Below are 9,393 nucleotides of genomic sequence, written 5' to 3' on the forward strand. Positions count from 1 at the left end.
GGCTGAGAATAGAATTCTAGACTGAAAAGCATTTTCCTTAGAATTTGAAGTATTTTTCCAGTGTTTTCTATCTAAATACAATATTGCTAATAAAAACTCTGTTGCTAATTCAATTCTCGTTTCTTTGTAGATAATCCACTTTTTGGTGGGTATTATGAAATTTCATATGTGTGTGTAAATATATGTATATAAAACAATATATATGTACATACATATATATAGTTATCCCCCGTTAGGTATTTGATGGACTTTTTCAATGTGAAAATCATGTTTTTCTTCAACACCTGGAAAATTTTACTTCCTTATTCATTTGTTATTTAGTTTTTCCTATCTGTCCTATTTTCTGTTTTCTTTTTTGAACCTCCTTTTGAATGAGTCGCAGACTTCCTTGGCTGCTTTTCCACAGCTCTTAACTTTTTTTTTTTAAGTCTTTATTGAATTCGTTACAATATTGCTTCTGTTTTATGTTTTGGTTTTTTTTTTGTTTTTTTTTTTTGACCACGAGGCATGTGGGATCCCACCTCCCTGTCCAGGCATGGAAACTGCACCCCCCACCCCCATTGGAAGGTGAAGTCCCAACCATTGGACCACCAGGGAAGTTCCATAGCTCTTAACTTTTATTTACATCATTTTCACCTCATCAGCTCCGAGAGCACAGATATTTTGTTGTGTTCACGGCAACATCCCCAGCCCTTGCTTGACTCCGAGCAGCTGCATGATAAATACTTGTTCCGTGCATGAGTGAATGAAAGAATTTTTCCCTCCTTTGTCTCTATGCTCTACATTCTGGACTTTTTTTTAACCTCAACCTCCAGTTTTCTAATTATATTTTGATTTCAGTCATCATATTTTTAATTCACAGGAGCTCATTCATTTTCTTTCAGTGGTCCTTTCTCAAAGAAGCTTGTTCTTTCATAATTCGCGGCATTGCCTCAGCTCTCTCTGAAGATGCTAATTGGAAATTTGTAAACGTTCTCTTCTATTCCCTGAATTACATGTTTCCTTTAGCATCTGTTTATACTGTTAGATTTCCTCAAATCTTTGAGTTTCTTTGACTCTCAGTGCTTTTGAATGAAGGCATGGTTTTATAAATAGAGGGAGTTTGAGTGGATTTCCTCTGATTCTTTGTAGCTGTTTTCCCTCCAAATATGTTTTGAGAAAGATTTGGCTGAGTGCAAAGTTGCTTAGTTGGTGAATGATGATAGAAATCTAAAACCAGTTGTGTACGAGAACAGGGCTTTTCAAACTTTACTGTGTACGGATATTACCTGGGGGATACTGTTAAAATGCAGATTCTAATTCTGTAGGTCTGAGGGGAAGCCTGAGACACTGCATCTCTAAAAAGGTCCCAGATGCCTATGTTGTTGCTCTGGAGACCACACTTGGAGTAGTATGGCCCTAGCATCCTCTAGCTTCTTTCCTACCTTTGAGGATTTTCTTAAAACAATTATGCCCAGGTATGTAGAGGAGGATCTACTTAGTTTTCATTCGTTTTAAAATGTGGGGATTATTTTAGATTATACTTGGATGTATTCCACAGGAATAACGTCATGATGGTCATGGCTGAACATAATCAGCACCAGTGGGAAAACAAGGCTGTTTTAGATCAGCAAGTATGTATTATGAAGACATTTGCTCCATAGACATCAATTATGATCAGTCCTGTCAACAAATCCTTGTCTCTGAAGCTGGAACACTGGTTGACAGAATCAAGGAAAGCAGCTTCTCTTATAGCAAAAGCGAACAATGTCTACACTGATTTGGAAACTCACCATTTTACATAACAAGGATACCAGTAAACGCAGCACACGTCTATGGCAAAATCACAGGGCAAGTGACTATAGCGTTAAAGCTGAGTCTGTGGGCAGCTAAAGTACGTGCCACTTTTGAGAATAAAAATAGTGTGTACCTTATTAAAAGCCGCCTGACAGGGTCAGCAGCCTGGTCAGAGAATACTTACCAAGAACAATTTCAATTTTAATAGCTTTTACTACGTATTTCATAAGCATGCCCATTGAAATTGAGTCATCAAAGCCTCCCAGTTCCTCCAAGACAGATTTTAGCCTGAGAGCTTGGAGTAATTATCCCACTGGATGTTAGCCTGTGTAGCTATTTCAGCCTCGTTCATCATTTCAAACAGCTACATACTCTGCTTGCTAATTTCTTCTGATGGATTAGCTGCTCTCACTTGTCTATCTTTTTTTATTTCTGGGGGGTGAAATATTGCCTTCTTCCCATGTTTTAATAAGCTGAGCAGGCACGCACCACTGCACGGCTCCTGACTCCTATTTCTTTCAGCTCAGAGAATGATCTTCTGGGGGAAGAGCTGGGTGTAAATGTGAAGGTGAAAACTTGGCCATTACTACCTGCAGCCTGAAACCGGTTGCTTCCAAAAGGACTCAAAACACAGTTTGGAGCTGAGCTGGTCTGCACTGACCTGTGTATAGTACGTTCTAGACTGCTCTCCCACCACTGAATGACTGTATTACTTACCTTCTGCTTCTTTTGGACCTGATCATTATTCCCACCCCCAGCCCCTGTATCTCATCTCTGCTCTGCCTGTGTGCCTTCCATTAGAAAACCACAATGTGCGCAGAACTATTCATTGCAGGATATAACTTCCTCCGTTCTTCACAGTAATGACCCTGTTGGAGCTTCTGAATTCCGGGGTTCAATGATTTCTTTATTCTCTGTCCTCCCAGGGAGAACACACAATTTCACATGCTGGGATATCACTCCTTCTTAGGGAGGTGGTTAAAAAAAAAAAAGAAGCAGGGGTTCTGGTAACAAATCAACTCAGGTTTGTTTTTTTTTTTTTATTTTTTATTTTATTTTTAATGCTATTCTTGTCTGCTTACATTCTTCTTATTTATGTATGTATGTATGTATGTATGTATGGCTGTGTTGGGTCTTCGTTTCTGTGCGAGGGCTTTCTCTAGCTGCGGCAAGCGGGGGCCACTCTTCATGGCGGTGCGCGGGCCTCTCACTATCGCGGCCTCTCTTGTTGCGGAGCACAGGCTCCAGACGCGCAGGCTCAGTAATTGTGGCTCACGGGCCGAGTTGCTCCGCGGCATGTGGGATCTTCCCAGACCAGGGCCCGAACCCGCGTCCCCTGCATTGGCAGCCAGATTCTCAACCACTGCGCCACCAGGGAAGCCCTCAACTCAGGTTTTAATCCTGTCTCTGCCACTCAGAGGCTTTGTGACCTGGAGTAAGATAGTCAACCTCTCTGAGCTTCAGTTTTCTCATCTTCATAATAGGGATAAACACATTTTTCATTCTAGGATATGGTAGCAGAAATTAACAAGTGAGGCCGTGTGTACCTACCCTATAGGAGGCATCTCAGCACATGGAACTTACTACACTTCCTTTATCCTAGTGATTTAACAAATGGGCTTTTCCCCCTTGCACTTGGTGTTATTGTCAGTTAGGGCTGTGACAGCTTTGCAGTGGATCCTAAAACACCAGACGGAATGAAGGCAGAAGCAGATGAGGCCAGCTTGTGAAATTCACAAGCCTCGTCTCAGGATCGCCCATCTGCGCTGAGAAGGCATCTGAAGCTCTGCAGTGTGTATAGTCTAGGAGACGCCACTGAACACTCTCCCATTATCCCATTTGGGTATCTTGACACCAGTTTGAAAGACACATATTTTCCCTGGATTGAAAACAGTTAACTGACCCTGTAACCCAAGGTAAAGAGGACAGAAGATGGACTGCTTCTTCAGATAAAGTCTTCAAACTGACAAAGGCCACGGTAATGGGGGCTCAATCTTCCAACCTTTAGGAAAGGCCAGTCTTCCGAGGGCTGCCAATTTAAGGAAAAGCTTCTTTTACTCTCGGCCCCGGAACTATCCTGTATTTGCTGGTAAATTTGAGATGGATACTTTTTATCCAGCTCAGGAGGAAGTGTGAAAGACAGTAATTGGTAATTCTTAGAGACAGTGGTGCAGCTCTCAAGTCCCTCTCAAGAGATTTTTTGGGAAATGTGATATCATTTGGAATTATATTAATAAGAGCACTACCTGGGATCAGAAACTTGGAATTGGTAGAAGTTTTTTTTTTTTTCTTTCAGAAACATAAAGTATCTGTATTCTTCATTTACACATAAATTATGTAAGTGAGTAAAATCCTCATCATTAGAGAATGACCTTGATGTTAGGACACATTGATATTATAGGTGATATTCTTCTTTGAAATTCTGCAAATTTTTGACATTAGTTATGGTTCAGTGCCAGAATCAAGATTATTAGTGTGTAGTCAAATACTTCTGTATTCACAAGGTAGTAATTAAAATGACGTTTCCAACTATTTATATATTTCATCCAATGAGATTATATATATATGTATATTTCTTTTTCAATTTGTCATTATCTCCTTTTCCCACTTTTTGACACTGGGTAAAGTGAAATGGAGAATGTGTATCACTACTGGCAAAGAAAGGGCATAGTCCCAAGACCATACGCTAGGGAAACTCACCCACCCCATGGAGCCTTTGTTCACCTCACTGAGGAAAATTCCCATAATATGTGTTCGCTCTTTACTTTTATTTTCTTTCTCAACCTAACCACCCACCCTCCACCGATGAAACAAACAATTTCAAAACAATTTTATTATCTTAAGTGAAGAAATAAAACTTAGTGTCAGACAAAATCTTTCCAAAAGGAAGTCACCTTACTTATTCTATAGAGCCTAAATATCATAGCAGGGAAAAATGGTTAGTACATATATTTACCTTTATTGTGAAGGCTGGTGGTTTAATAACTTAAATGAAACCTATCAGTAGTAGAAAACGATCTCATAAAATATTGAAGCTGTGTCTCATCATGTTAACATATATGAGGTGTTGTTATAAAAGATTGAGATTTTTAAAGCAAATTTATCTGATCCGATATAACCCAATGTGTGTCATCCTTAAAAGTGGCAGTTCCATCATCTCTGTCTCCTGTGACTCTTCCTCAGATACTGCTTGACCAGCTAGCTTCAGTAAGACCCCAGTCTGGTTTTTCTGTCCAGAGAAACTGTGATTAAACACTGCTTCTCATTCCCTTTTCTCTGCCCTCATTGTTAACTTTATAAGAATATAAATATATATTTTTCTCTTTACAAATAAGCCAATGGAGATAGTTTAGTATTACTAACATAATATTTATAGGCTCAAAACAAATGTACTCGTGGGTGATTAGATGTCATTACTGTTACAGACTTTACAAAACCATAGTGGTTCTCAGGCAATACAAAGTAGAGAAGGAATTGTTTGTTTTTTTAAACTGTCAAAAAGGAAACTGAGAGTCATCCTAGACTCAACTTGTGTCCTCAACTCCTGCTTTTCTTCCCACCCCATCTCTCATTTTTAGTCTACTTAATAAATGGCATTAAAAAAAAAAAGTGGTCTCTCATTCGGAGGATGCCTACAAAAGGCAAACATCACAGACATGTGGAGTACCTGCATCCTTGACCCAAAAGGACAAGTAAACATTAGAAGGATGCTCTTCATGTACACATCCTGAAATGTGAAGTAAATGAGTCACATTAACTCAATACCTTATAAACTCAGTATTAAAGTCCATAAAGCTTCACTGACAAACACTAATGCTTAATATGAGGCTGAAAGATGCAAGTTCATACAAATGGTTAGAAATTAAGAAAGAAGAATAAATAGAATTGGAATGAATGACTGTACTATTTGTTCTTCTCTGATTCAGACATTATGGTTTGTCTTATAAATTGGTTTTATCATAAAGGAGGAAATAGGCATATTACAGAAAAGCTTGAAAAGAAAGGTAAATAAAATGTTCACTCACTGGGGAACCCAGATACAGCATAACAGCTATGAGAGTTTGCAAGTTTTCTTTCAGTGTTTTATGTGCACGTATATTTGTTTTTATTCAACAGTTTAAACGAAACTTTGCATACCATTCGATGACTTTGTTTTTTCATTTAAGCATTCTCCTTGTTTTTACGTAATCATCCTAGTCATCCTATAAATTAACGTGGTACACTCTTTGGAGAGATGTTGCACAAGTTAGTTATCCTTTCTATTAATGGGCATTACCGTTTTTTTTTTAGTTTTTAAGATTATGAATAATTCTGTGATAAATTCCTTTGTGTATAATTTTCCCCCAAAATTGAATATTATTTCTTAGAATAAATTTTGAGAAAGGGTGTTTCTTTCCTAAATGATAAAGCAGAGAGATTTTTAACCCATGCTAGTTGTAGAAAATCTTGAAAATACAGAAAGGTATGAAGATGAAAATAATAATTAGGTACAATCCTACAAACTAGAAACATAAACACTAGTAGCATTGTAGTATGTTTACTCCAATGGTCTTTTCCCTATGTGAGTCCCCTCCCCCCATACATGGTTTGTAAAACTGAAACATTATCGTGTATAAGAATCGAGTTCTGCTTTTCTTCATTTCACATTGAGTAATCATTTTTTCAGGTCATTAGTCTCCTAAATATGATTTTTAATGGATATATGATTATTCATTAGTCATTTCCTTATTGTTGAATTTTTAGTTGTTTCCAAAATTTTGCTGTTATGAATAATATGTCTTTGTATCTTTGTATGTATCTCTGATTTTTTTTTTTTTTTTCCTTTAGGATAGGACACCAGAAGTTATACTGTTGGGTCAAAGGCTGTGCCCTTTTAGAAATTCATATTGCCCACTTGCTTTTCAGATAAGTCATATCAAAGTACACTCTTACTGGCAGTGTATGAAGATACCTGTCTCATTGAACCTTCCTTAACGTTTAATAATATTATCAGATTTTACTATTTTTAATTATAGAAGTGTAGAATGACAGCTCATTTAAAAAGTTTTCACTCGTTTTATTACTAGTGAAGCTTTCTTTTACCATGTACTTAGTTTCCCAAATTGTTTTGCAGAATAATGATTTTTTCAAAAAAATATACATGCCTAGTATAAGAAAGCCAGTTACAAAGGTAAAAATAATTATTGCTAAAAAATGTCTCACCACTCAGATATAATAATCAGATTATATTAAGTGATCATCATTCCAGACAACCCAAAGCAAGTATACATTTCTTTAAAAAAAAATTTTATAGAGTTATGATTGACATATAAAACACTATATATATTCAATGTCTAAACTTGATGGCTAAACACAAGAATCCATCACCACCATCAAGGCCACAGACGTATTCATCATCTCCCAAAGTTTCCTCCTGCCCTTTATGATTAGTGTGTGCGGTGTGGGGTACTGTGGGTTGTAAGAGCACTTAACATCAGATTTACCCCCTTAGCAGATTTTAAATATAGAATGCAGCATGGTTAGCTATATAGGCTCTATGCTGTATAGTACATCTCCAGAACCCATTTATTGTGTAACTGAAACGTCATACCCTTTGACCATCACCTCCCTATTTCTCCCTCCCTTTATCCCCTCGTAACCACCAACTTACGCTCTGCTCTTATGAGTTTGACTATATTCTCTTCCACATCTTAATTGACTAAATATCATTGTCCAAAAGTGTTTGTTTGTTTTAAAGTCATAGGCAAGGGTGGCCCCAGAAATTGGAGCAATGAGGCAGCACACACTTGGGTAACAAACCTCCACCTCTCATTTATAAACATGACTTCCCTCATTTCCAAGATCCCCAGTTTCCTCTGTGGTTGGTCCTTCTATTCTCATTCTGGAGACCTTGCCTTGAAAGCATGGGATATTCCTAAGCATGTACATTAAGCATGTAATTTACTAGGTCTAAAGCATTGTAATGTCACCCTATGAAAACTTGTCCACCTGAAACAGAGTTGTATCATTTCCCTATATCCCATCCTTTCAAAACATGGAGTCGTTCAACATATATGTTTTTCTCTGTGTTCATATTAATTTATATAATTACAATAATATCTGCCATTTGTATAGAAGTTTAAAATGATTTCACTTCTGTTCTCATTTTTGATTCCTAATATACTATCATTTACATGATATCATTACATACATAATTTAAGATGGCTGAATCAATTGTCCAAGGTCCCATAAGCCTACCTCTTTTGCCCTAATTTTGATCTTGTGCTACAATACATCAACTCATTTTTGATTCGAAGAGTATTTATTTTCCATATAACTTTAAGATAGATTGCAGGGCTTCCCTGGTGGCGCAGTGGTTAAGAATCTGCCTGCCAGTGCGGGGGACACGGGTTCGAGCCCTGGTCTGGGAGGATCCCACATGCCGCGGAGCAACTAGGCCCGTGAGCCACAACTACTGAGCCTGCGCGTCTGGAGCCTGTGCCCTGCAACAGGAGAGGCCGCGATAGTGAGAGGCCCGCGCACCGCGATGAAGAGCGGCCCCCACTTGCCGCAACTGGAGAAAGCCCTCGCACAGAAACGAAGACCCAACACAGCCAAAAATAAATAAATAAATAAATAAATTTTTAAAAAACCCAAAAAACTCTAGTTTCATCTTTCAAAAAAAAAAAAAAAAAAGATAGATTGCAAACTCCTCACAGATTTTGTCTGCTGTGTTAGTTTTATATTGCACCTTGGACAGTTTATAAAAATTTATACATAAAATATTGTGTTGTATTAACAGTGGTGATAGAATTGCTTCGAGTCTGATAAGACAGGGAGTTAATCAATCATTTATTGATTATGAAATATTTTCCATTTAATTCTTTAAATTTCAGAATATAGAAGAAATTAAGGCAAATATGTTGCCCTAGATTGGAAGATAATTCGTTTTCAGAATCACCTCACAATTCATAGGTATTTGGGCTGGAAACAGAAAAGAAAGGGAAGAGGAGAGACTGAGATTATCATTGACCTTGAAATTAAGTGAGTTTTTTCTTTTTTTCCTTTTAAAATATAACACATAATAGTGCCTAAAAAAAGCACACTAAGAATTCACGGATTTGCCCATTCTATTTACTTGCAAACTCATTCCTTTTTGTTTCAGGATTCCTGAGGTCCTTTCATTGCTACAGGTGTTAGGAATCAAACAGTGGTTTGATTCAAGTGAATTCCATATAAAATATGTCATATTTGAAAACCTTAATATTATAAGGTTTATTTTCAGAGAATTTTAATAAGTACCATAATTCAATGGTAGTTTTTCCAAGAGCTTGGCTCTTGGGTTAAGAATATAAAATTGCTGCTTAATTATTGTGAAATAAGCTTCAGAAGGCTAAGAAGAATACTATTCTGAGTATTTCCAAAACATAGTCAGTGATATGGGACTACCCTAAAAGAAAGTGATGTCCATTAGCAAAGTCAAAAGGCAGGTGACTGTACTTTACATTTGTTTACTTGACATCGAAGCTGCTTCAGATTATCTCATATCACCAGTAATATGAAAAACAAAGCATCATATTCCATTCTGAAATCACATGGGAGCCAGTTAAAAGAATTTCATCATATTATTTTCACTCA

At 37.3% G+C, this 9,393-nt stretch overlaps 1 long non-coding RNA gene across 2 annotated transcripts in view; it reads left to right on the forward strand.

Annotated features, from left to right (window-relative positions):
- The window catches only part of LOC132376630 (uncharacterized), an 84,896-nt gene extending 78,094 nt beyond the window's left edge, over window positions 1-6,802 (forward strand). For both annotated transcript variants that reach the window (XR_009506396.1, XR_009506398.1), the window contains exon 4: window positions 6,604-6,802. This is a non-coding gene — a long non-coding RNA (uncharacterized LOC132376630). The remainder of the gene's footprint in view (window positions 1-6,603) is intronic.
- Window positions 6,803-9,393: the final 2,591 nt, after the last annotated feature.

The sequence above is a fragment of the Balaenoptera ricei genome, chromosome 1 (genome assembly GCF_028023285.1).
Source record: "Balaenoptera ricei isolate mBalRic1 chromosome 1, mBalRic1.hap2, whole genome shotgun sequence".
In the NCBI taxonomy this organism is placed as follows: Eukaryota; Metazoa; Chordata; class Mammalia; order Artiodactyla; family Balaenopteridae; genus Balaenoptera; species Balaenoptera ricei.